The following is a 26833-nucleotide window of genomic DNA, read 5'->3' as shown; positions in this document are numbered from 1 at the left end:
CATAAACCGTGACCATGCGAAGCATTGGATTCCAATGGGTTCATTCAGATGAATGATTTTTGGGCACGTTAAAAAAAACGTGCCCGGAAAAATAGGACATTACTAGGGATGAGAGAGTATACTCGCTAAGGCACTACTCGCTTGAGTAATGTACTTTACACGAGTATCTCCCTGCTCGTCCCTGAAGATTCGGGAGCCGCCGCAGCTGACAGGTGAGTTGCGGCGGGGAGCAGGGGAGAGCGGGCGGAGAGAGGGAGAAAGAGATCTCCCCTCCGTTACTCCCTGCCGCTCCCCGCTCTGCGGCGGCCCCGAATCTTCAGGGACAAACAGGGAGATACTCGTCTAAAGCACATTACTCGATCGAGTAGTGCTTTAGCGAGTATACTCGCTCATCCCTAGACATTACCAATTTTCATACGCCACAGGAAGAGATTGGTTTTGCCCTATCTTTTGCTGAAATACACAGCAAGCTGCCATAGACTTCTATGGAAGCAGGAAAAAAGGGAGCGGAAGGAGTTACCTAGCGTACAACGCAGGGAAATGGAAGACAGCTCGCCCTAATTAAGCATTGACATTCCAAGCATATTATAGCGATGGCTTCTTGCCGTTGCTACAGAATATTTTTTACCATTCACGCAGCAGTGGCCTGTGCGAATGACATGAAATACGCAAATGAAGATGGGGTCAAATATTCATTCATGCAACTAAAACGTAAAAACGCAAAAACGCATGAAGGAGGCCTCAATATATAAAACAATAAATAAATCTGACCTACATGAAATCCGTATTTACATTTTTTTTCGCCTGCCATAGGAAATAATGATCTTTGAGCAACTAAAAAGCATACAGAAAATCCGTGCATGTGAATGAACCCACATGAATGCATATGAATGCCTAAAATGTACTCGCACAATGCGCAGAGGATAGAATCCATGGGTTCGTTCTCAAGAATGTCCGAGTACGTTTTCCATACTTTGCTTGAGCATTCGCTAAACTTTGGATGTCTCCTCGATGCCATATTAAAGGAATGTTACTATACATAGTATATCTATAATGTATCGCTGTACATGATATCAGAATCTCTCCCATTTACCAACCGTTGGTTATCAGTCATTACAAACCCACTTTAACAAGGCAGCATGCAGGTAAGACTCCAGAGAATACAAAGTAAAATCTTACCGGAGGTGTTACAGCCCGGAGCCATACATTCAGGTTCACAGTAATCGACATCTGCTTCACTGGTGTTTGCCACAATAAAATTGGATTTGAAGTCATTGTCACAGTCAATTTCTTCTGAGGAAAGATTATCCAATTCAACTTTCACTGCTGACATTATGAAAACCTATCACCTTCCAAAAAGAAGAAGTAACAGAAAAAATTCACCTTTCAAAGGGGAAAGTTGTGAAAGTACAGAGTTGTCTGCTGTAGCCACTTTTTTTCTTCTTTTTTTCCTTCAATCAGCTGCTCTCCGTCTCCCATAAGAGATGTTAGAATAGTTTCTAAAAGTGGCAACACCTCATTGCTTCAATTATTTATTCTTCTGCTAGACTTGAAGGAGTCATTGTCTTTGAAAGTGCTGGATCCTGTCAAAGAGAGTGCTGAGTTTCTGCTGGAGTCTCCGATATGGGAACATATTCTCTGCAAGTTTCCCTGACAAGTTTATGAAGACAGTACTGAGGAACAGCTGGGTGTGGCCAAAAAAAAAAAGTCCAATCTAGAACTTCGATGTCCCTCCAGAGGAAGAGTTCCAAAATTCGTCATATCCCTAATTTTTTTTTTTACCATTATTTTGTTATTCCATGCCCACAGGTATTAGAGTTTTTACAACTGTTGGTTACTTGTTACATAATGAAAGTTACACTGTACGGTACAATGTTGCAATATGCTTTTTGTATCAGTAACTTGCAGTTTGAATGAACTCAACTTTTTTTCTTTCAAGGTGGTAGCACTTGGGAAATCCCAGTGTCATGTCCGTGTGGCTCACAAGCACCATGCTCAGCACGGACGCACGGTGATGTTCACAACTACAGTAGTAGATAGATATGCACTAAAAAGCAGTGCGCACCACAACTGAAATACGTAACGCAGATGAAAAGCCTGTGCAACACCAGAGTACAACACTCAGCACAGCAACAGGGAACATACACACTGAAGGGACTAGCCGCACACCATGCTATGCTGAACGGTAGCACCACTCCAGGGAGGAGGAAGCCTGGCCCTAATTTAGCAGGGGGGTGAAGGGTCCCTGCCTAGAAATGGAGTATTCGTCTTGATAGAGACAGCCCCACGGTCTTCATTCTGGGCCCTGACTATTCCTGAAAGGACCTGGGGAGAGATGAACCGAACAGCAAAGCAAAATAGAAAAAAAAAGGAGAAATGCAACTGAAAAGAAACCCTCAGCAACTAATCTGCAAGTAGAAATACACCCAGCATAGAAGAGCTCCAAACTCCACTATGGAACGAAATAAGCAGCACTGAGCAAAAGAAGGGGTGAGAATATATTGCTACTATGCACCTGGGAACTGGAAGAGTAAATGGAAAACCACACGTCCACCCCACTCGCAGGCATGACTAATCCAGCATGAATCCATGCAGCAAAGACAGACAGCACCAGCAGCCTCTGCACATGGTGCATTAACCCTTGCCCTGCATAAGAAGGTGACAGATCTTGGCCTGTGTCGAGGCCACCATGTCACAAGGCTGTCGTGACTGACAATCCGCGACACACAGTTTTCATGCTTTACCCCTTTAAATGGGATATAGACTTTGCTGTGGGGTTTCTAAGTGATTACACACACACGGATAGTCCCAGTTATGTGGCTGCTGCTGCTCTACTGGGCCAAGGCGCAGTGCCTGCAGGTATGAAGATGGGTGTAATGGAGAAACAGACTGGAGCCAAGGCTTGCATCACAGATGTGATAATAAGGTCCAAGCTAAGGGCTCCTTCACTCTGCCACAGCACAGCCAAAAATCACACGGACGAGAGGCAGCCATGACCAAGTCAGTGCTGCATCTTCTGTTTAAGCGCCCATTCAGATGGCCTGGATGTGACGAGTACATGCCACACCCGGAATACCGTTGGGCAGACAGCAAGCAATAGCAGTGTCCAAAGTACAGTGCGGAGGTCAGAGTACACCGAAGTTAGGATATACATGGAGAAATCTACAAAAAACAGAACAACTTCCCCCCAAAGAATAGATGGGGAGTAAGAAGGAACAGAATCACCTGGTGCGGTGGGGTTGCTCTTGCAGTTGCCGGTTGCATCATGACACTTGGACACCTGGTTGGCTTTGTATGTACACCGTAGTGGGTGGACGGAGGGTCATCGTCTGATATAGACATCCACTCTGGAGAGTGTCAATCATCCATCCGTTGAAATCAATAGTCTGAAGTCAGCAAAGTTCGGAAAAAAATAAACTAAAATGGATGGACCTTCATCAGCTGCTCCATATTCCTACCTCACTGTATTCCTGGACACGGGGAGCTGACGGAGGTCCATCCAAGACCTACCCACCTCCTTGATAGAGTAAGTATTCTATTTTACTCTTCCTCTTTCTAGTTACTGCATGAAGATTGTCCTTTCTTTTTTTTTTTAGAAGTCAGGATAGTCAGAGTCAGTCAAGGGTCAGAAGAAGAATATACACAAACTGGGACTTTATTCCAACTGCTATGAGACCAATTGCTTAGGCATCCTCCATAATGGGAGTATGCCTAATATGGTAGTTGATAACTGGTGATTGGGTTAGGGATGGGATTTGTTAGCGTGCGTCGACCCTTTACGAAAGGGGATGGGAGCATGCATGTGGTCTACAGGTAGAGGCCTGGGAGCGAGCAGAGGAGTGGTGTGCAACATGTGGCAGTCGGTGGCATCTGACCACAACCTCAGGAACTGGTAAGCAGTGGTGAAGCGCCGTCATTCAATAGCAAGCTTCACTGCTTACTTCTGGGGGCGTATTTACACTGGCAGTATGGAGCATAGTTGTGCCTGAGTGAGGGGAATCTCCTCCCCTTCGCTCACAATTCAAAATCTGCACCAGAACGCAGGAGCTTGAAAAAAGAGGCGGGAAGTAAGGGGCCACCCCATCTCTCCGGCACGTGTATTCACTATGTGCGGGATAGGGGAAGTCTTATCTATTCCCCACGGTACAAATCATGGCTGGGAAAAGAGCTGGTGAAGACGAAACCACTGAAATCCCATAGATATTGGTGGTTTCGCTTTGTCTGTGATTTCTACGTCCGGGAAAAGATAGGACCTGCCCTATCTCTCCCTCACGTAGTGCATACATACGTAATGCCACAGAGTTCAGGATGCTGCTAGCTTACCTCTTCTTGCACGGAGTTTGAACTGCCGCTGAGGGAGAGAAAATCTCCCTCATTCAGGTGCAACTATGCTCTGTGCTGCTGACCGGAGTTGCGCCTATGGCAGTGTGAATAAGCCCTTAGGCCAGTTTCACGCGGGCAAATTTGGAACCACAATTCGCAGAGAACAGAACCTGTTGATTTCAGTGTGTTCATTGACATTTCCCTATGTTGTGTGTGCGTTTTCAATTGCGCAAAAAAAAATAGAACATGTTGTATTTCGCTACGTATTTGCTCAGCAAAGGTCCCCATGGAAGCCAATGGGTGTATGCAACTGCGTGCGCAATATGTAAAGAGATGCGTGAAACACTAGGCAATTCTGCTGGAAAAAGAACACATGTGAACGAATTAGCCATTTCAGTCTATGTGTTTCTTTACTGAACGCTAATGAACACGTCCTGCAGCGTCAAAGATTTCAGTAAGGCCTCATGTCCACGGGGACTGATCCACAGCGGGTCACCCGCACGCGTGATCCGCAGCCCATAGGGATGCATGGGATACCCGCAGGTAATTAAACACCTGCAGATGTCATTTTCCCCTGAGGAGCGGATTGCGTGTTCGGGAAAACACCCGCAGCATGCTCCATTTTAGTGCGGGCCTCCCGCGGGGACGGCTCCTGCAGGCTTCTGTTGTAGCCTATGGAAGCCGCCCGGATCCGTGGCATACCCGCAACTGAATTTCTGCTCTCCGGCGTGGGAGCGTGGGAGAGCAGGAGTTAAAAAAAAAAGAAGAGTGCACGGCGCATGTGCGCGCCACGCTGCCGGCGTGCCGAGCGCATCCGCCAGGCCGAAGAAAGAAAATCCGGCCACGATGGAGGGTAGATCCGCAGCGCCAGGACGGGTAAGTAAATCTTATTTTTAGGCCTCACGTCTGCGGGAAAGGAGGGACCCGCTGCGGGATTCTGCATGAAGAACCCGCGGCGAGCCTGATTTTCCCCGTGGACATGAGGCCTAAAATATACAATGTGCGCCCAAAAAAGCCTTGTTCAGGGTTCAAATAGGTGGTACTAAGAGCGCAAAAGTGTCCTTGCGCTCATGTGATGCTGGCCTTAGGCCTCATGTCACCCGCGTGGAAGATCCGCAATTCAAGCTGGCCGTAGGAAGACACGGGCATTTGCAATTGCATTAAAGCATGTTGATTTGTTTTGCAGACCTTTTGGTGCGGATCACAAATCGCAGCATACTCCATTTCACTGCGGATCCTGCATGGACAGCTTCCCTAAAGTCAATGGAAGCTGTCTAATCCGCAGCCAGCTGACACTGCGGACGAGCCACGGATCCCACGGTAAAGCAGGAGTTTGAAGAAATACCCCTCTTACTGCGTATGTGTACCGGCACAATGACCAGAGCACCGGCACACATCCGTCATGAAGAAGAAAGAAGATCCAGTCAGGACGCAGAAGACCCGCATGTGAGCCACGCAGGTAAAATAGCGTCCTCGGCCGAGGGCAGGGTGGGATTCCGCTCTGTGCTCTTGCCCGTGGACATGAGGCCGTAGACCTTTGTCACATGAGCGTATTTGCACGTGCAAATATCGTGTACTGAATATGCAGTGAATAGAACGCATTGATTTTAATGGGTTTATGCACATATTTTGCCCGCGCAATTCATTCGTGCAAAAAATACGCAGCTTGCTCTATTTTCCTGTGCGTTTGCGCATGAAAATAGCACATATTGAACTAATTAACTGAATTGCCCATTTCAATGAATTGGAGCATGCCTGTGCAAAAAGGGCTTGTACAGTTAGGGCTCCTGCATACACTCAATAGAGTGTGACCTGTGAAGGGAGCACTAGCATGTGCAGGGGAGTAACTATAGGGGATGTGGTTGCGCCCGGGCTCAGGAGCCTTAGGGGGCCCATAAGGCTTATCTTCTCCATATTAGGAGCCTAGTATATGAATAAAGCATTATAGTTGGGGGCCCTGTTACAGGTTTTGCATTGGGGCCCAGAAGCTTTAAGTTACGCCTCTGCGTACGTGCCTTCGCACGCGTATCCGCGCAATCTACTGTACTTTTCTATGCTGTTGGGCCTCTGTTAATGGATAAAACCGGGACTGGTTAGGCTGCCAAGCTGGTACAATTACGGCGCGGGTGTGTCTTGCGCCATTATTGTACTGGCTGGGCAGCCTAGCTAATTAGTCCCAGTTTTATTAATTAACACAGCAAAATCGCGCAGTTCAGTGCTTTGGGTGTGCAAATGCGCACAAAAATAGAGCGTGTTCTTCTCCCATGCAACGTCTGCTCCAAGGCCACATTGGTACGAGCTAAAAAGTTGACAATAGTTGAAACTTTTCACATCAATTGCTAGGATTGTTCCACAATGCAAAAACTTTAGATTTGGTATAATGGACTAAAAGTATATGATGTCACAATAAGGACAGTTTGGAAGGAGATCCCGGCAAATACACATTCGCAATGTATCCAGGACATTTGTAGTGATGAGACTGCCTCCTAGTGGTCATCGGCTGCTTAGCACATAACTGTTGTGCAGTTTTGAAGAACCAAGATTAAAGCTTGGATAGGAATTTGCAGGGTCGGCTTTAGAACAAATTAAGCAGAATTATTTTTTGCGCCTCCCCCATTGTAATAAAAATACTAGCGTAAAACCGCTGCTTAAAAATTCTTAAGCTCCACTTTAGCCCCCAGTGCCGGGCAGCTAGGGTCAATGCTAATAACATAATGGGACGCCTCAATGGATGCTTATTCAGATCACGTATGGCATATTGGGGAAGATTTAGGAAACTGTCTAAAAGAAAACTCTTAGGCCAGCGTCACATGGGTGTAAGCGCAGTTGCGCCATGTATTTGCGCAATGGGCATTCTGTATTTGCGTGTTTTACTGTACTTTCTGCACATGCAAAAAACGCGCAATTGAAATAGACAATTAGTGTAATCAGTTCAATATGTACTCGTTCCATGCGTAAATGGAAAATAAAGCATGCTGCATATTTTTTCGCACGGACAAAACGCACATGTGCAAAATACGTTTATATGAACGCATTGAAATCTATGGGTTCTATTCACTGCGTGCGTAATACGCTGCACAAGTACGTTCATGTGAATCCTGCCTGAGGCCTCCTTCATGCGACCGTAAGCGTTTTTACATTCGCCAGCACGCAGCGTACATTCTGATGAATGGCTTTTTAATACAATTGAGTTCTGATCTTAATTAGCGTATTTAAAGCCATTCACACAGGGGGGAGGGAAGGCGCTGCTACATGAATGTTAAAAAAATACGCAGAAGCGATGGCAAGCAACGACCGGCAGAAATAATCGGAATGGCAATAATATGCCTGATTACGGTGAGCTGTCCTCTGCTCTATGGGAGCTAGCTGTGTAACACAGCGAAAGATAGGGCAAGACTAGAGATGAGCGAGTATACTCGCTAAAGGCAATTGCTCGAGCGAGCATTGCCTTTAGCGAGTATCTCCCCGCTCGAGACGAAATGGTTCGGGTGTCGGTGGCGGGCAGGAAGCTGCGGGGAAGAGTGCTGCGGAACGGAGGGGAGATCTCTCTCTCCCTCTCTCCCCCCGCTCTCTCCTGCTGACAGCCGCTACTCACCGCTCCCCCGCGCCGGTACCCGAACCTTTCGTCTCGAGCGGGCAGGTACTTGCTAAAGGCCTTTAGCGAGTATACTCGCTCATCTCTAGGTAAGCCCTATATTTTCACGCGCTGTATAAAATATAAGGCTGAGATTGGTCGCGTATGTGCTATTTTTTCGGGCACGTATATGTTACACGGAAAAAAAAATGTTAGTCTGAATGAAGCCATTGAAATTCAATGGTCGCGTTTTAGGTGCGTTTTTTTAACATGCGTAAATACCTGTGTAAATACGGTCATTTAAAAAAGCCTGATGCCTGTGTCACACAAACGTATTTGCGTGTGCAATATGCAGCAAATAGAACCCGTTGATTTCAATGGGTTTGTTCACATATGACAAGGGGTCGTCCTTTACACCTAGAGGAGGAAGGATATTAAAAGCTACGAAAAAAACTTTTCCTTTACCTGTAATAAAAAACAAAAATAAACACATTTGGTATGACCGTGTTGTAAAAATCCGATCTATCAAGATAATACATTATTTATCGCATACGGTGAACGTGGTCGAAAAAAAAAATTACAGAACACCAGAATTGCACTTTTTTGATCACCCTGGCTCCAAGAAAACAATGGCTGAAAAAGCAATCAAAAATCATATGTACTACAAAGCATTTCAGTACATTTCACTTCACTTAGAAATGTTTAAAGGTATTTCAGTACATTATAGGGTACGTTAAACAGTAGCATTAAGAAATACAGCTCGTCCCGCAAGAGACAAGCCCTCAGACATCTATGTTGATGGAACAATAAGAGTTAGGGCGAGCACCCACTGGCGTTTTTTTACCTGCGTTTTGCGTTTTGCGTTTTTCCTGCACAGGCATAGAGATAACATGTGTTCCTGTCCACTGGCGTTTTTTTTGCGTTGCGTTTGCATTTTTAACATAGGAACTGTCAGTTGCATATGTGTCCTTATTTTTCTCCATGGAAATTAATGGAAAAGCCGCGAAAACGCCGCGAAAAACGCGCGGAAAAATCGCGGGAAACACGGCGAAAACGCTTTCGCCGCGGTTCCCGCGATTTTTCCGCGCGTTCTTCGCGGCGTTTTTCGCGGCGTTTTCGCGGTGTTTTCGCGGCTTTTCCGTTAATTTCCATTGACATTCATGGGTGCATTAGGAGAAAAATAAGGACACATATGCAACTGACAGTTCCTATGTTAAAAACGCAAACGCAACGCAAAAAAAACGCCAGTGGACAGGAACACATGTTATCTCTATGCCTGTGCAGGAAAAACACAAAACGCAGGTAAAAAAACGCCAGTGGGTGCTCGCCCTTAGGCTAGTTTAACACGGGTGACAGAATCGTGCGATTTTCTCGCGATGCAACAGTGTTACAAGTCACATGCATGTGAAGCCCATTCTTTCCAATGGGTTCCTTCACATTAGAGATGTTTTGTAGGCTGCTACATTGCGAGAAACAAAATTGCGGTATGCTGAATATTACCCTATAGAGCCTTGCTTTGTGTTGCATCACATCGCACAAAAACTTGATGCTCTTGTGGTGTGATGCAACTTTTACAGTAAGATATCCTACTGTTTCCCCTAAAATAAGCCCTATCTGCATGAAAAATAAAGAATCCCCTAAGAGGTGCTGTCCGACTCCGCTGCACGTCTCCTCTGTATCTCCGACACTTGTTTGAAGTCCACCAGCAGAGCTTCTTGGTCAGGAGTTTGAAAATCTCCACCTCCAGGAAGCGCTGCCTCTGATTGGTTCTCGATGAACCAATCACAGCCATTCATTGTCTTTTCATGCAGCTAGGGCTTCATTGAATTGCGTTGTGATGTGATTTTAATATTAGAAAGTCCTATTGACTTTCGTGTATAAAAAAAAAAAATTTTCTCACAAGATTTTTACGCAAGTGACAGCGATGCTCAGAAATCGCAGGAGCAAAATCGTGGTCACCTGTGTGATATTTTGAGGCTTGTAGAAGACAGGATGAATATGTTGTTTCTTTCACAAGGATTTTTTTTGGATGGTGTTCTTTTTATAGACAGATGAGGTTTTTTCAGATGTTATTTTTTTTGCCTATAGAGACGTCTATAGGAAACGGGCTGAAAAAAAAATACCAAACTCAGCAAATATTATGTTTTTAAAAACAGTTTACCCCTCAAAAAACATACCGAAAGTGAGGACAAACACCACAAACAATATACAGGTTTAATAAACTCTTATTATTCTGCAGGTAGCATCTGGTCACAGAGTTTCTTGCTACAAAAATGCATAAAAAAAACAATGAGACCCTTTGTGTTAAGCCACCCTATAATATGATTAAAGGGGTTTTCCTTGACATAAAAAAGTTAGAAGGGCTTAAAATAAGCGAAAATTGAATACTCAGCTATTCCCGTGGCTCCCCATCCAACACTGCAACCCCAGTGACCTCTCGCCTATTCTTCTGGGGTTTCATGTGGCTTTAGATACTTGGGAACTCTGGCTGTTGGCCCAGTGTGGCTCAGTGCAACCCGCTGGGCTGAATCATATGTGGTGTCATTAATAGGGTGCATCCACATGAGCATGTGCAAATGCGTACATAGGTGTGCACAAACCCGGCCACCCATGTATGTGCACAAACCTGTGAATGCAGGTCCATGCCCATTGCCTTCAATGGGTCCACAGCTGCTGCAGCCGACCCATTGAAAACAATGGGCTGCCAGCAACCCCTGCAGTGATTTTCGGGGAAGGGCTTAAAATATAAGCCAGTCCCTGAAAATCATCCCTGCTTTGTGTAAAAAAAAAAAATTATATATACTCACCTCTGCTGCTGCCGTGTAAATATTCCCTGTGTGGAGTAAAGAATCCCCTGCCACAGCTGTCACAGCCTGTCTTCTCCCTGCACTGCTCTGAATCTGTTTCAGCAGCCGGGGATTTAAAATTCCAGCTGCTGAAAGGACTGTATCTGATTGGCTGAGTGCTCAGCCAATCACAGACAGCACTCAGCCATTCATTGAATGACAGCTGAGTGCTGCATGTGATTGGTCACAGCACTCAACCAATCACAGGCAGCACTCAGCCATTCATTGAATTCAATGAATGGCCAAGCGCTGCCTGTGATTGGCTGGGGTTTTTGCTTTTTATTAGTGTGCAGTATGTGTCTGGCTTGGCTGGTGAGAGGCCTGCGACATGGGTCAAGAGGGTTGTTATCTCTCCTTTCTGAGAGCACCCTAAAAGTGTGTGAAGATACCTAGAAGGGGGGTGGGTCAGGGAATGGCATTATTTCTCCCCAAGGATAGCACCCAGAAAGGGGTGTGAGAAGACACCTGAAAAGTGAGTGAGGAGACTTATGAGGTCATGCACATTCCTCTGGGTAATTTATGTAAATAAGGAAGATGGAACAATACCTCTGCGGCACCACCTATTGGATGGCAGCATTCCTTCAAATCAATGTACAATTTTTTAACAAGTCTGTAAAACAATGATTGGGAATAGAAAACCAAGCCAGAAAACCATACACAGACAGCTGTTTCGGGGGGATTGCCCCTCACTGTTACTTATTCCCAATCATTGTTTTACAGACTTGTGAAAAAGTCATACATTGATTTGAAGGAATGCTGCCATCCAGTAGCTGGCACAGCAGAGGTATTGTTCCATCTTCCTTATTTGCATCATACTAAGCAGAAGCAGTCACCCCCCTCTCAATATGCGGTAGGTGTGTAAGTGGTTGTTCATCAATATCTTGCCCTTATGCAATGCTCCTCTGTATAGCAATCTGTCTGTTTGCATTCTACTGGGAAGTAGTGTTTTTTACCGTCCCTTTTGTTTATTTGAATTAGTGGATTAGTAAATATGGCTGCTAGTAGTGGGAATTCGTCATGATTTTTATTTCTTTTTTTACTTATTGACTTCAACTTAATTACTTCAGGATTTGCTAATGGTTAAAAAAGTGAACATATTTAAGAAAGGATTAAACGTCTTTCTAGGGAAACATAATATACATGGTTACTGGCAAAGGGGTCTTCCCACTAATGACATTTATAAATGTCGGGTCGCTAGGGGTCTACCCACTGGGTGGTCCTGAGATCTGTGAATCCTCCATGAGAATGGCGCATGTACATGACTACCACTCCATTAATTTCTATGGGATGGAGAAAGTTAGATGAGTTTAGAAAACTTTCTTCTTCCCATGGAAGGGAATGGAGCAGTAGTCGTGTATGCACAAGCAGCACAAATTTGGGGAATGTTTCCTTGATGCATAGGGCCTCATGTGGTGCAGAGTGTTAACGCAGAAGAAATGCAGTCCTAAACTCTTGCTCACAACCTGAAGGTTGTAGGTTCAATCTCCAACGTGGTTCAGGAAGTCGGTTCAAGGTTGACTCAGTTTTCCATCCTTTTGAGGTTGGTAAAATGAGTACCCAGTAGAGATGAGTGAGTACCAAAATGCTCGGGTGCTCGTTATTCGAGTCGAGCTTTCCGTAATATTCGAGAGCTCTATTCAAGTAATGAACCCCATTGAAGTCAATGGGGGACTCAAGCATTTCTCTATTTGACCCGCCGGGTGCCAAGCTTTTTTTTTCTCTCTCTCTCTCTCTCCCCAGCAAGCCACATACTGTTGTGGATGTGCGCACGCTGGCACGTCACAGCAGGAAGTGGTAATGCGGTGAGGGGTCAAAACGGGGAGGGGTCAAACTCGGCGTGGTACTCGCTCGAGTAACGAGCATCATCGAGTATGCTAATATATCAAGCTCAGACGAGCATGTTCGCTCAACTCTAGTACCCTGCTTACTGGAAGGTAGAAGATGGCAATGGCAAACCACCATGCAATAACAGTCTGCCGAGAAAACATCATGTTGTGATGTCACCTGAAGAGTCAGTCATGACTCGGTGCTTGCACTAGGGGACTTTACCTTACCTTTCCTTAACCCTTTCCAATCCAATTTGTATCCTGGTTTTCCCAGGGGGCTTACTCTTTTTCTGCCATTATACAACGGCGCTATATGCTGGCTAAAGCCAGTACTGCATGAGGTGACATGTTGGATAGGCTCCGACAGGCTGGCAGTATATAGTAAGAGAACCCTGACGGGCGTCTTCCGACATCGGAGCTGTACAGCCTTAAATCATAATGTCTTCAGACGTCAGACAGTGGATTGGAAAGGGTTAATGCACCCTGGGTACTATTGCATAGGTTTAAAGTTTTCATACCAAATCATGATATTCAGAAGTATACATAATTCAGAAACATTTATTGTACTAGACAATATTAATGTAACAGTCTTTCTGCTTTCCATAACGGATGATATAAAGAATTGCTTCTACTTTTACTGTAGAGTTCTAATTCTACAGTTCAGAAACTGTATGACTGTGTTACATTGGAATAATATATTTTGTTAGTGTTACTCCATGTGTTGCTGATGACGCCTCATAGATGACACTGAACTGTTGACATCTTTACCGCAAAATATAACCTGTGACTAATGATGAGGCATTATCCCAGTGTCTGAGGGATCGGGAAAATTGTTATATAATACTGTATTTTGCTAATTATACACTAATTGTCATAAACAATCCCTCCCCTAGAAGAAGTTGTTGGAATCGGATGAAACTTTCCATGAGTGTAACATTGATATAAGTGATTACAATATCAGAGCAGAAGGAGAATTAATTGCAGAAAACTAAACCCTTGATGGGAGGCTCTAGCACCCTGTTGGTCCACCTGTAGCTTGGATACAAGATGTGATATGGGTGGGCATGGAGGCTCTAGTACCCTGTTGTACAGCCTCTAGTTTGGATGCAAAATATGATATGGGGGCGTGGAGGCTCTAGTACCATGTTGGGCCGCCTCTAGCTTGTTGGAAGATGTGATACGGGCTGGCATGGAGATTCTAGTACCCTGTCGTACCGCCTCTAGCTTGGATACAAGATGTGATACAGGCAGGCATGGAGGTTCTAGTACCCTGTCGTACCACCTCTAGCTTGGATACAGGATGTGATACGGGCAGGCATGGAGGCTCTAGTATTCTGTTGGGCTGCTATAGCTTGGTTGCAAGATATGATAGATGTGGGCTTGGAGGCTCTACTACCCTGTTGTACAGCCTCTAGCTTGTATGCATATAGGTTCTGTGTGGTGTCCTGCCGCAAATTGGGACACATTGGCTGTAATTGAGACTCTAGATCGGGTAGACTCATAGTCTGTTGGAGTTAGCATCACCGATTGTCCAATGCATGTTCTATTGGTGATAAATCTGGCAACCGAACAGGCATTCCTGTGACCCCCTTGTGTGTGCGGCCGAGCATTATCCTGCTGGAAAATGCCTCTTGGAAGCCGCCATGAGAGGAACACATGTGGCTGCAGGATGTCCTGAACATACAGTATTGTTGAGCTGTCATTGTCCCTTGAACCACTACTATGGGCGACCAACTGCAGTATGCAATGGCTCCCACACCAGCAGAGAGCAGTGTGCCGCTCCACAGCAAAGACAGGATTGAGGCGCTTACATCTCAGTTTTCAAACACAAATATGACTATCGTCAGTGCACAAACCAAGCTAAACCTGCTCTGTAGCAGTCAATTTCCTCATTTATGACCCCACTGCAAATGGAGGTGACTGTGGGTGGGTCTCAAAGCCAGTATATGTAATGGGCGTTGTGAGACCACATGTCCCATGTCCTTAAGCCATGCTCGGGAATGGTGGAGACATACACAGGTGCCTGTAATGGTGGCACCACCTTTCTCTGGATTGCAAACAACTAAACAGTTGTGTCTGTCTGTCCGTCTGTCCATCTATCTTAATATAAATGTGTGTGTACATGTATGTATGTCTCTCCCTCTCTCCCTATATATAGTAATATATATATATATATAAATATATATATATATATATATATATATATATATATACTGTATATACATTACTTACTATAATTTACGTCCACCTTCGGTGTAATCTATTATCTGTACCATTCCATTGAAAGACAAACTGAAATCCCTACTTTGTTGATGTACCCGTTGACGGCATTCAGTCTTTTTGGCTAGGTGTCTATCAGCATGGCACATCTTGGCAATCTTTGCCCGCTCTTTCTTACAAAATTCATTTTCCCACCATATCATTTACCTTCCAGCATATACAGGGTGATATAAAGGGGAAAAAAACGTAGACAGAACCTCCTGTCTACTCTATATCCATACTATTATTCTCACATTGTGATGACTTACGGTAGATTGACCCATACCGGGGGTAAACTCTTAAACTCCCCCCTACGACCAATGACATTTTGCTGAATTGTTTGCAGCATTAATTGATTTTCTCACTTCCGCAAAAACATTGCTGGCTATAAATCCCCCATCTGCCCCATAAATAACTTCTTCTGTAATAGAAGTGCACTTCCATCAGCACTGACAACAGTTTATCCAAGTGGCTCTCCGCAAGCTTTTGCCGTCCTCTACTTTACAATATTTTACTGTTCCCATTGAGTGTATTAAATGGCCCTTGAAACAATGACGACTTCGGCATATTTGGCTTGCATGTCATTTTTACAAGGACGCAATTCATTGGTAAGATTATAGGAATTTTTTCCTAGATGTTCTTTTAGATTGCATGGGCATTATGAGAGCTCTTCAACCCGTTAAAGCAGCTGGATGCGCCCATACATTATAAACAAGTGAGCGGCTGGGTCTACAGTGCTCTTGCAATTCTTCGCTTTTTAAGAGATTTAAAACGGATGGAACTGTGCTTTAAGTAAAAGGCGGTAGACGTAGAGCGGACAGCTCGCCATTATTTATGGCCGGCACATCCGTCATTTGACAGTCGAGTGTAACTTGGCCTTTATGCCAAATAAAAGTTCTCATTTCTACCGAGTTGTAGCAATAACACGAAGCTGAAAATCATTTCAATTCCGTCCTGACATTCAGCGGTTTTATCTCGGATTGAAACTATCCTGCGCTTTTGTGTGATGTTATCTCAGGGGGATGTTCAGTATGAATAGAGCAATTCACTCCATCCTGGCAGAAATTATCCACAAACACAAGGGGATCACAACACAATGTTTTCTAAGCAATGATGATAGTAGGAAATCAGTCTAAGTGATTTGTGTGGAAGTAACAATCGGTTATTTGGATTTAGGCGAAAACACTGCATAAGAGGCAAGAGAAAGAAATAGAGATGCTTGCTATTGTTAATGATGCTGCAAATAGCTACAGGACGCGTCTTGAAGGCACCAAAGTACAAAGAGAAGAATCAACCTAGACGGAGAATATTGCAGAACACTTTTGTTTCGAACCAGAATTATTAGCGTCAATCTCATTCTGGTAACCATGAATTTTTATCTACATTTGTAAAAAAAAAGCTATTCGAGGAAGTCCCGGTAGATTTAGGCTATGAATACAGCATTGCTTACATTTTATCAGAAAATCGAAGTAATATGTCCAATATTTTAACATTCTAAGTGCTACATGCTCTACTGTATCTCTGTTCATCCTTAGCGAGTAGTCAGTTATTCGAGAAGAGTGATGCTCACTCGAGTAACTGCCTTATCCGAGCGTGCTCGCTCATCTCTACTTATGATCAGTAGGGATCTGACCATTGGGACCCCAACTGATCCCAGGAATCCGGTCAGTCCACAAGTGAATGCAGCAGAGGTTGCACTGATGCACTGCTGCTCAATTCATTCAGTGATGAATTCAATGCAACTGCAACATGTAAAAGGCTTACAGAAGAAGTGGTCTCCCTCTGTCACCCGCTGGCTATATGGTTCCTAGGACACCCGAAGACTCGAATATGACTTTCAAGTCTGCCATCTGTAGTGGTCAATGAGGGAACACCAGTAGGTTGGCAATAGAGATGAGCGAGTATACTCGCTAAGGCACATTACTCAAGCGAGTAGTGCCTTAGCCGAGTATCTCCCCGCTCGTCTCTAAAGATTCGGGGGCCGTCGGGGGGCGGGGAGCGGCGGGGGAGAGCGGGGAGGAATGGAGGGGAGATCTCTCTCTCCCTTTCTCCCCACCGCTCCCCGCCGCAACTTACCTGTCACCCACGCCGGCCCCCGAATCTTTAGAGACGAGCGGGGAGATACTCGGCTAAGGCACTACTCGCTAGTAATGTGCCTTAGCGAGTATACTCGCTCATCTCTAGTTGGCAATAGAAGCTTCGGTAATAGATAAGCAGTATGGAGTTATTACAGAAATGTTGGATAACCTGACTAACTCTAAGAATATGCGCAACTCTAAAGTACGCAGAATATTATAATAACCTTTTGTTAATCACCAAAATTAGAAATACAGAACAAAACATGTGGTTGTCCCACCAAACATTTCAATCCAGCAGTGCACAGTCCCAAAGTAAAGCAAATGTTGTCCAATATCTTGTCCACAACTGGTGGATGAATACGTATTTCCCTGGTGTTAGCTCGAGCTTGCATATTTCATACTTTGAAAAACTGCATCTAGATGTTGTCCTCGGTCAAATTTGATCCTACAACTCCAGCATTGCAAAGCAGAAGCGCTAACATCTAAAACCCAACTTGTCTGTTCTCTTCCAGAGGAGGAGAAGAACAACAAAAATAAACAAAAGAGAACTTATAAAACCATCCAGATGTTGCCCTTGGTCAGCTTTGAACCTACAACTCCAGCCCTACGAAGCAGCAGTGCAAACAACTGATCCACCACAACGCTCCTTGGTGCTTTACAGAAGGAGAAGAACTGGAAGAATAAACACAAAAAGAACAGAAAAAAGCATCCAGATGAAGCTTTCGGACGGATTTGAACAGGTTAGAACTGCTGTTTTGCAGTGCTGAAGTTGTGGGTTCAAACCTGAGCAAGGGCTATATTTGGATGGAGTTTTTCAAGGTTCATGCAGATGTTAACCTTGATAGGCTGAACCTAAGAAACACACACACCCCTTTGCAGAGCTCAAATTAGTGATGCCTATATTTATTCCCATTGATTTCAATGGATCCCAGAATCAGCTGTTCGCTTCACGATAATTTTTTGAAAATCTGGTTGGGTAGTCTCAACCTACATATTTCAATAATCGCTGAACACTATCAGTAAGTCTCATAACTCTTCATTTTAAGACTAAGATTGGTATGTTTGAGAAAGCAGCCAATATCTTAAAATGTGACTTTAACGTTGATCACAGTTTGACAAGAGGAGGACATCATTTCTATACTGATGGTGGAAAAAGTGCCTCCATGTGCTGCTATACAGACTGCATCAGGTACTGCATGCAGGCATCCTACACAAGGATGACCGTTTGACCACCATAATCCTGGACCCTTCCTTCTGTGCTACAGGCAACCTCCAAATTTGAGGAACTTTATAATCAGGAGTCTATTAACCTCTGACACACAAAAAGGAACTTATACCTGTAATGTAAGGACCTACTCACATGTACGGACCACGGACAGGATACAAATCCCCAACACACAACAGGACTATAAGATCCCAGGGACATTCACATGTTCCATGTTTGATGTTGTGTACCTGATCCACTGCAGGGAATGTCCTGTTGGGGGTCTTTATGTTGGAGAAACAGGACAAAAACTGAGAGCCAGGATGAGAATTCATTCCCACACAATTAGATAGGAAAAGACTGAACTACCTGTGGCAAAACATTTTTGTTGTCATGGACACCGCATAGAGCAGATGAGAGTTATCATTCTGAAGGCAAATTTCAAGTCGCAGCGTCACAGAAGAATTTAGAAGTATAAATTTATGGCCATTTTTGATACCCTCAACAAAGGAATCAACCTTGGATCGGGGTTCTTGCATCAATAAAAGAGGTCTGAAGGAGCTCAAGAGGGTGTCCTTAATGAGAGCACCCAACGGGTGTGTGGAGACACCTGGGGGGTGAGTGGTTTGGGAGATAGCATCGTCTCTCCCCAAGGAGAGCACCCAGTAAGGCGCGCTATTCCTAATCATTGTCTTACAGACTTGGTAAAAACTCATACATTGATTTGAAGGAATGCTGCAATCCAATAAGTGACGCTGCAGAGATATCGTTCCATCTTCCTTGCTTCAGATCTGAAGGAGAGATTTCACATTCCTTGTCAGTGGACTAATTATTTACTGTTATGGTCATCCCTCCCTGGTTTTTATCTAAATGCTATGAATCCCAACATGTCTGTGCCCTCTCACTCTCTGTCTCTGGTATTTATATAGTGCAAATTAAGTTCCCCATGTTCCCGCCCACCCATGTGATCATGCGTTATAGTAAATACGTCTTTAGATTTGTTCCATTATACTCGAGGATGGACCCTGAGAGATCCAAAAACTCGCTATAACATCATGTATTTTTGTTGGCCATTAAAAGGTATCAAATCTACAAGATTACTTGATTTCTCTTACTCAGATCAATCACATGGAGCTATTTAGTGTCACTAAAGGATATATATATATATATATATATATATATATATATATATATATACCTCCATATATAAGGCTTTCAATGGAACATGTTATAACTCTTCTGTTGGATTCCATATGCATTAGGAGGTACAATTTTTGCCCCATGCACTATGAAGAATTTCTAATCTGGATCCATACAAAACAAAGTTGGAATACAAGCCGTGTACATAAGGACTTAAATTGTTACAAAATATTTGTACCGTTTCAAATTAAATTCAGTCCCCATAACAGATTGTCGGCTGATATCCAGCTGAAAATGATTTTCGCAACATGATGTACTGTAGACCCCTCCTGTGGTTAGCTCTATATCTATCAAGGCTGTGATCTACTACAGGATGGGTTACTGCCATGAAGAACACAGTCCACATGCCATATAGATAACCAGCGCTGTATTTCATGATATCTTGAGATTAATACAGGACAGATAAGACCTTCAGCTCTAAACGGAGCCACAAATGTTCCATCTGCCGAGACACAACATAAAGGTTATGTTTTGAATGTCTACCTGACAAGAGAAAGAGAACAACTCATGGAAAGGCTTATCTTGACTATTTTCTGCTACAAATAGATAGAATATCCCACAGTTTCAGGATCTGTAGCGATTCTTTCATGTAGCTTACTTTGGTTTTAGTGAATACAAATACATTATCAAAGGCAGCTCTGTGTCTTATCTCACAGTTTTCCATTGCTTCTTTGTAAGTTTGTAAATATCTGTCAGTTGTTTTTTTCCTGTAAGCTCCGCGGCTGTTGCCGTCTATATCTTGTAATACTTCTAAACCCCCCAGAGAGGCAGTTTTACTCTAAAAGTGAAACGATTGATCCAAATCCTCTGTGTATCCTGATTAGGTGTGACGGCGGTGCTATTGAGTTGTGACAAATTCTTCAAATTTTCCATTTCATGGAAAGAATATTAGACAAAAAAAACTAAGAAAATAACTTTTTGAACTTCTAAGAAGACAACTACTCACTCACCAATCAGTAGCCTATGAAACTCATCACTTGTAGACATAATGGTAAACATTTTCCCCTTTGTAACACTGTATACAGATATACACTAAATGGCCACTTTAATATAGACACTCATCTTGGATTTGACCTTCAACCTGCTTTGGCCTTGACATTCATAGAAATTGGGTGTGACATCCAACCACTGGTATCAGAGGACCCAGGGTTTGCCAGGAGATCATTCCTCAGTCCACCTGCATGACCTGTTGACAGGAAGGGTTCATCGAGTCATGCTGCTTGTGCCAAATTTTGACCTCTCAGCAGCATGGTGCAGCAGAAATCTGGATTCACCTGACCAAGTGATGTTTCTCCACTGCTCAGTGATCCAATTGTTGCACTTTTTTTCCCACTGAAGTCTCATTTTTCTGTTTCTCTTATGGTACATCCACACATATCAGAAAATGCTGCAGATTTTCCATAGTGTTATTTTTGCCGCCAAATCAAAATCGAAATCTGCTATTCGTTCATATTTTGTTATGGTTTTTGATGCAAGTCTGCAGCACATTTTACCCTTTCAATTGAGGGGTTAAAATCTGCTGTGGATCTGCATCAAAGATTGCGTCAAAATCTGCACCAATGGCATGGATTTTGACTTTTTTTTGTGGTTTTGGTGCAGATTTTTCATTTGCACCAAATCTGCACCATTTTCTATTATATAAATGTACCCTTAGACCAGGAGTGCCCCATCTATTGGGTGAGCTGAGTACTCTGCCTCAGGCAGGGCCCCATCCCAAACGTTGAGGGCAGCAATTCTGCTGTTTGCAAATGGGAACGTACTGGCAATCAGCTTGACTACACAGATTTCTGCCAGGCAACAGTGATGGTGCCTCACACTGATTCTTTTGCTGAACTTGAAGTTATTTGTCTTTAAGACATGGATACAATTAACAGTGGCAGCTCTGGGCTTCCTACTTTGCCATCCGGTGCCTTCTATAAGATGTAGGAAGTACAATGATGTCATTGCGTCACCTGCATTGTTCCTCTGGATCTCAGATAGAACAGTCCAGGAGGTAGATGGACAGGTGCCGTGTTACTGGCGGGAGATGAGTGAGTTTATTATTTTAATATGTGGGGCAGTATGGCTATTACTAACAGGGACATTATGGCTACTATTACAGGGAACAGTATGGCTATTGCAACAGGGGATAGTATGGTTATTACTACATTACGGCTATTTATTATTACAGCGGGACATTATGACTATTTATTACTAAAGGGGGACAGTGTTGCTACGTATTACTACAGAGGCACAATATAACTCCATATTTTCTATAGGGGGACAGTATGACTCCTTATTTATTATAGTGGGACAATTCCGATCATTGTTCAGGGAGACAGTGTGGCTTATTATTTATTACTAAGGGGGTGCTGTGACTTGCTATGTAAAAGACTTAGTCCATACACCACTACCAAGGATTTAATCCACACACCCTTTTTTTTAAATTCTGGTTGTTCCACCTTCTTTTTGTCTGTTGTCATCTTGGGGTGGGGGGAGACTTGTTTTTATGGCATACACACTGCAGCAAACAACGTGACAACTTTATTCTATGGGTCGGCACAATTACGAAAATACCAAATTGATATAGTTTCTTTTGCTATACAACTTTTAAAAATATATTTAGAAAGTAATAAAATTATTTTCTGCCACCTTCTTCTGAAAGCCATATCTTTTTTTATTTTCACATCAATATAGCTGTGTGAGGGTTCATGTTTTTGTGGGACGTCCTGTATAGAGATGAGCGAACATACTCGTTAAGGGCGATTTCGCAATCGAGCATCACTATTTTCAAGTAACTGGCTACTCGGGTGAAAACATTTAGGGGGTGCCGGGGGGCGGGGGCGGCGTGGAGGAGCTGGGGGTAGCAGTGGGGAAGAGGGGGGAGCTCTCTCTCTCCTCCTCACTCCCCTCTGCAACCCCCCGCTCACCCCCAGCGCCCCTCGAATCTTTTCACCCGAGTAGCCAGGTACTCGAAAATAGCGATGCTCGATTGCGAAATCGCCCTTAACGAGTACGTTCGCTCATCTCTCGTCCTGTAGTTTCTATCGGTACCTTCCTGAAGTTCATGTGACTTTTTGATTGCTTTTTATTAAATTTTTTTCTGGCGCTATTCTGGCATTGTGTCATTTTTCTGGCAATATTCACCATACAGGATTAATAATGAATTACTTTGATGAACTGGTTTTTTACGGACATTACGATACCAAATATGTTTTTTTACATTATACCAGAAAAGGTTTTTCTTTCTAACTTTTATTACCTTTTTTTTTCTAATAAAACTTTTTTTTTAAATTAACTTTTACATTTTTTTAGTCCCTATAGGATAAATGTTTGGTTAAGCTGGTTTGGCGAACTTTTGCACAAAGATCGGTTCGATCTGAGTTAGTTTGAACTGAATTGGCAGTTCACTAAAACCCCTAAAACTGGTATATAACTCTGTCTAAGAGCCATAAAAACCCTGTATAACACTCTGAAAGTGTTATACAATACTTTTTTACACCAGTATTTGGGACTAGTTTTGAGTGGACCGAACAAGTAGAACCCCGTTTCAGGTCAAGCTTTGCTGAAAGCTTGGTTGGGCTTTGTGTCTCACTGAACGTTTCTCAAAGTTCAACCTGAAACGGGGTTCTACTAGTTCAGTTTGCTCAACACGTAAATGAAATATTCTACACATGGGCTTTCTCTTCCATTTCTTTTCTACTCAATACAAGCCATTGTTCCTCGCCTTCACTCCAGTTCTATAAGCTCATTGGGATCTTTTGGTACAGAGCTGCCAACAGATCACCATCAGCTACAGTACTACATTTAGCATGGCTCTCCTGAGTCTTCCATGTTATACGCCTTTTTCTAGTTTCTTGCATGATGACCACACAAACCATTAAGCGTCTTACTCTCTATTCTTCATGGTCCCTGGGGTAACCTTCTTCCTGGTGACATTATTATCCAGTGGAATAACATTTAGTTTTTTCCTCCAGGCTGGATCCTCTTTTCGTTTTTCATGGCAAGGATTCAAAATAAACCTGGGAAGATTCACTCATTATTCTTTATTTTTCCAGTCCATAATATATGACTGAGGTACTTAGCTACTAATGATTCTTGGCGGTACATTTATTTTGGTGAACTACTTTTTCACTACATTCCAAAGGTCATTCATTTATTAGTGACTATGAGGCCATTGGACACAGAACTCACTTTTCAAGTTCATGGATTTGCCATAACTTGACATGATGATCAATATCCTATTGGGAGTAACTGGTAGAAGATTGTGCTCACAAAGAGTTAAACCAGATTAGCAATGATACTTAGGTAGCGGTGGCATAAAAATAATTAATATTAAGTAGGGATGAGCGAGTATACTCGCTAAGGCACAACTCGTCCGAGTAATGTGCCTTAGCCGAGTATCTCCCTGCTCGTCCCTAAAAATTCGGGTGCCGCCGCGGAGCGGGGAGCTGTGGGGGAGAGCAGGGAGGAACAGAGGGGAGATCTCTCTTTCCCTCTCTCCCGCCCGCTCTCCCCTGCTCCCCGCCGTGACTCACCTGTCAGCTGCGGCGGCCCCTGAATCTTCAGGGACGAGCAGGAAGCTACTCGGCTAAGGCACATTACTCAAGTGAGTAGTGCCTTAGCGAGTATACTCGCTCATCCCTAATATTAAGTCTTTCAAAAACGGAGATTTTTCGTTTTTTTACTTCATTTTTTCATGCTCACCATCAGCGTAGCTGTATGATAGCTTGTGTTTTGTCGTATTTTTCTTCACTGATACAACTTAATGGGCCATGTAATGTACTGCAAAACATTTACAAAAATGAAGTGGGGTGAAAGGAAAAAATGCAACCGTAACTTTTTTGTGTGCAAGATTTAGTTTTTACAGCATTTACTGCGCAGTAAAATGTGAACTTTATTCTGCGTGTCAGTAAGATGACGGTGATACCAAATGTAAATATTTTTGATGGTTTTTTAAATTATTTTTAAGAAGTAAAGAAACTTTAGCAAGTTCTAAAGTCACAACTTTGCTATGATGAGGAATGATGAACAAAACTTCATAGCTGTTTATGATGTTTGCAAATGAAACTTCTGCATCTATTCCTGGAAAATAGTCACACTGAATTATCACATTTTGAAACAGAATGTTGGCAGATTGAATCACACAATTGAGTAAGCAACTTGTCTGTTTATGACAGAAAATAAAGATTTGGCAATCAAGTCACAGGCTGTGAAGTCCTGTATGTGCGGTATTTACACAGCGCAAATCATATCACATTTTAGATTTCTGCAAAACTGTTGCAGAACATGAATATATCCAAACCTGGAAAATTTAATTGTTTATCTCTAATATATTGGAAGCCCAACAATTTTTAATTATTATTTTTTATTTAATAAAATATACAGGTATTTGGGTATGTAATATAATGGCTAATGTGCAGCATTAGTGAGCTCTAAAATACTTATCAATATCTCTGTAATAAAGTATGGTTAAACGTACAATTTATTATTAATTTTTTTTTTAAACGTATTGCAGTACAGAGTTGCAATATATTTAAATCCACAAGATGGCAATAGAGAGCTCTTAGTGTCAATGTCACCTGAAACAAAATCTTTACTTACACGGAGACTATAAAGAATTCGGAACTTAAAAATAATGTCTATATGTGCATCTCTCTCCACAAAACAGAATATATATATATATAGTTTGTGAAAACTGAAAGTGTTACACACAGAAGAAATTGGTGGAATTTTCCGAAAAATGGTAGATATGTACAGAATCATATCCAGAATAAATGATAGCAAGTTGGAATGAATCAGACAAAGTTTATTAGTGTTAGGTACAGGTTTCAGTAAGAAGTGCCCACCGTGAGCATCTATACAGTCTTGGATTCTTGCAGGCATTGGATCAGTCAGTGTTTTGATAGCTTGTTGGGATCTCTCCAGCCTGCATGACTTGTGCAGTCAGTTGTTGTACAGTTTGTGGTGGGTGGCCATGTATTATAATGTGTCTACCTATGGTGTCCCAGACATGCTCTATCAGGGATAAATCTGACGATCATGCGCCCCAATCCATGCTAGTGACAGCTTGCAAGGACTGTCTTGTGATGGCTGTTAGAAGATTTCATTTTGGATGGTGGTCATCAAGTGTACGACAACAGGGTGTACCTCTCAGTCCACATGCTGGCGGACAGTTATTGTGCCTTCAACAACCATGAACTCCATCCTGCTGTCATAACTGATTGACTTCAGTGATGGGACCCGTGTAGTCCTCCGAAATCACTGCAGAGTGAACCTTTTCTGCAAAATGATGACGGGTACGTTGACGATTATCATTTTGCCCCAGGTTAGTTCTTGCTGGCAGTGAAACCGGGTTAACGGAACAGACTGCATGGGGTTTTGAGATACAACCCAGCTTCAAGTAATTGCTTTACAATTGTTCATGGGGTGACTCCAACCTCTTCTGTGTTGCCTTCACCTGTCTATTGTGCCATTTGCACAATTTGGTGGTTTTCACATGCTGTTGCCTTTCTGATTGGACCTGTGCCAGGTCTGCGAGTACTGGAGCCTTCCTGTGTCCACTGAGTAACCACTCTCTGTACTAACATTGCATTATGGCCAGTCCTTCGGGAGATTTAATGATTTGTTCCCCTATTTCAAAGATGCTAATTATCTAGCCTATCTCAAAGTCAGACATTTGGGTGTGCAGAGTCTGAACTGTACGATTTGGCATACCTGGTCACCAACAATTTGTGGACAAAAAGAACCTTCGTACATAACACACTTTATGACATGTAAACTAAAACACTGCAGCATTTTACATAACAAACTGACCCATAATTTACATACTAATACACATACTTAAGACAATCTAAAATATATTCAATATCCTTCATATGAAGAGACTTTGATCCAACTTTCATAAGTTTTATGCACCTGTGCCTGGATAAAAGCCTTTTAATTGTCATACACACCACATAGAAAACACCAGTATTACCCTGTAAATAAGAGCTACCCTGAAAAAGAGCCCTACCCTGATTTTTCAGAATTTTCGAGGAGGCTTGACATATAAGCTTGACCTTGAAAATAAGCCATAGCTGCATTACATTAAAAAAAAAGAGCAATACATTACTTAGCAGGCTCAGTCCGGGTCCTCCCACTGCTCTACGGAGGCCAATAGAAGATCACTTCTTGGTGTCAGGATTTATAAATCCCGCCTCCAGGAAGTGATTGCTGTGATTGGTTCTCAAGCGCTGCTCAGCAAATCAATGCAGCGCTTAATGAACCAATGCGATGGCTGTGATTGGTTCATCGAGTGCTGCAGTGATTGGCTGAGTAGCGCTCAAGAACCAATCACATCTATCGCATTGTAGAGGCAGAATTTATGAATTGGCCAATCAATGTAATGACTTAGCCAAATCATAAATCCTGCCTCTACAACATGATGAACCAATGCGATGGCTGTGATTGGTTCACCGAGCGCTGCATTGATTGGCTGAGCAGCGTTCGAGAACCAATCACACCAATCGCTTCCTGGAGGTGGGATTTATGAATCCCGTAAC

Source organism: Eleutherodactylus coqui, chromosome 11, assembly GCF_035609145.1.
Source record: "Eleutherodactylus coqui strain aEleCoq1 chromosome 11, aEleCoq1.hap1, whole genome shotgun sequence".
NCBI lineage: Eukaryota > Metazoa > Chordata > Amphibia > Anura > Eleutherodactylidae > Eleutherodactylus > Eleutherodactylus coqui.
The sequence above is the reverse complement of the archived record's forward strand: the minus strand, read 5'-3'. Positions refer to the sequence as shown.